Genomic DNA, 2,037 nt, shown 5'->3' with positions numbered 1-2,037 from the left:
GTTGTTTTCTGCTCTTTTCATTCTTGTTTTTGTTTTTCCTTTTTTTCTTTTTAGGCCAACGTTCACCTACAAGAGAAATATCTAACCATCCCAGAAGCTAGTATGAGGCTCTATGGCTTTGATGGTCATGTAGTTTTGACATCTATCATGTCATGTCTACCAGACTTTCTATTGAATCCTTGCAACGAGTTTTGGATCAGCAACTCTCAAACCAGTTGGTCTTAGGATACCAGGTGTAAAACACTCCTCAAACTTACTTGAGCGAGCGTAGAATATTTTAGAAGACATAACTAAATAAATGTTCAAAGATTGCACAACTTCATAGGATAGGATAGATGCAAATCAAACTTTACGCCTATTTGGTACTCTCAAGTACTGGTCTAGTGGAATGGCTACATTTGTTCCAATACTATCTCTCAACGATCATTTTTCATATTTTGCTTCTTGGTAAGCTCTTGTTTTATTAAGAGGCCGTTTGATAGGTGTCCCTCGCAAGGAACGAACAAGCTTGTTCCGTTTTATAAAATTCCAACACAAACATCAGACACAGAACAACATGGACAGGAAGGACACTGGAACAGGGGCTATATATTCTTCCTCTCTTCCATGTTGTTTCGTGGTTACCCATGGAACTCATCACCTGGGACATGCTCTTGACAGAGTCTCTGTCCCACTCCCTCTCGCTCTCTCTCCCCCGCACCCACAGCTTTCTCTGTTTGTCTTCCATTCCGACATCTACGCGTTGAGGCAGCCTTATCAACGGTGTCCTGGCGGCATGTTCACCAAGTGTTCCGGTTCTCAGCTGCTCACCGGCTTCCTTCGCTGGTGCCAACCGACTCTTCGGCATCCCATCCTGGTGAGAGGCCAATCTCTGATTCCTCCTTTCTTCTCTCTCTCTCACTCTCGCTATTAGTCAAACGCCGTATGCAATGTCCTTTACTGAAGCCCCTTCTGCATCATTCTTAGGTCAAATCTGGGGAAAGCTTCTCTTGTTGTTGTAGACCCTTCCTCTCCATCATATTTGGGCGAAATCTTCTCGATTGCAACTAAACAAGAAACAGTTGCAAGCAACAACGATACTTGATTTCACTTATGAGAGAGAGAGTACATCCCACTCGTTTGATTAATTGCTAGAGAGATGGAAATCCTTTTAATGACTGTAGTTACAAGTTTAGGGCTATAGATGATGTTGTAGCCAACGTCTTGCATACTTACAAATTTGTTTGAGCTTTTCCACAGTGGTCATATATTTCTATAGTTATACTTCTACGAGCCTTATTTGACCAGAAAATTCACATTCTTGAAGAAGATCCTTTGTACTTTTAGGTTTTTTGGATCGACAAGCAGGTTTTAGCTAGGGAGGTTCTTATTAATTCAAGTTTAAGTTCACGTTACAACCAGCATGAGCTTGATCTGGTTTTGGGTTTAGCCGATTGTTGAGATGGTTTGGGAGGTCTCTGTCTTATAATCATACTGATTGAAGTATCTAATTTTCTTGCAATAACTTAGCAAAAATCTGTGTAACTAGGGTTATGTAGTATTTGGTTATTCAGTTGACTTTCTAAATTTGTAGTGGTGACAGTGTGGATTTAATGATGTAGACCTGACCATCAAAGTTTGGTGGAGATCTTGCAATAACTTTTGATGTCCTTGAGAATGCTTGTTTTTTCCTCAAGGGTACTGGACTATTTAATTGTTCCATTGACATTGTAGTGCTCCCACTGTGTGATTGTTGGATTTGATGATATGAATGTGACCTCCGAGGAGGTGTTTTTATGTAAATATTTGTCTGTTGGATTTGATGATGTGAATGTCACTTCCATAGGCATTTCAATGGATTGGCTTGAAATTATTTGGGCTTTTCGTGTTTAACATTCTTTCTTTAGTTTATCAACGCAAATGGGTTGAAGCGGTTTTTTTAGTTCTCTCAACCAAAAACTTGAGAAAAACTATGCCTTTGGGATCTTTATATTGGCCATATTTGAAGAATAATAATAAAAAAAATCATTGTATTCTTATAGGAAATGTTTATATCTT

At 39.3% G+C, this 2,037-nt stretch overlaps 1 long non-coding RNA gene across 1 annotated transcript; it reads left to right on the top strand.

Annotated features, from left to right (window-relative positions):
* The first annotated feature begins 569 nt into the window (after positions 1–569).
* Positions 570–1,782, top strand: LOC116260925 (uncharacterized). Its single transcript, XR_007574290.1, has 2 exons — positions 570–856; positions 967–1,782. It is a non-coding gene; the product is annotated as an uncharacterized LOC116260925 (long non-coding RNA).
* Positions 1,783–2,037: the final 255 nt, after the last annotated feature.

Source organism: Nymphaea colorata, chromosome 9 (genome assembly GCF_008831285.2).
Source record: "Nymphaea colorata isolate Beijing-Zhang1983 chromosome 9, ASM883128v2, whole genome shotgun sequence".
Lineage (NCBI taxonomy): Eukaryota > Viridiplantae > Streptophyta > Magnoliopsida > Nymphaeales > Nymphaeaceae > Nymphaea > Nymphaea colorata.
Note: the sequence above shows the minus strand (reverse complement) of the source record. Positions and strands in the feature narration are given on the sequence as shown.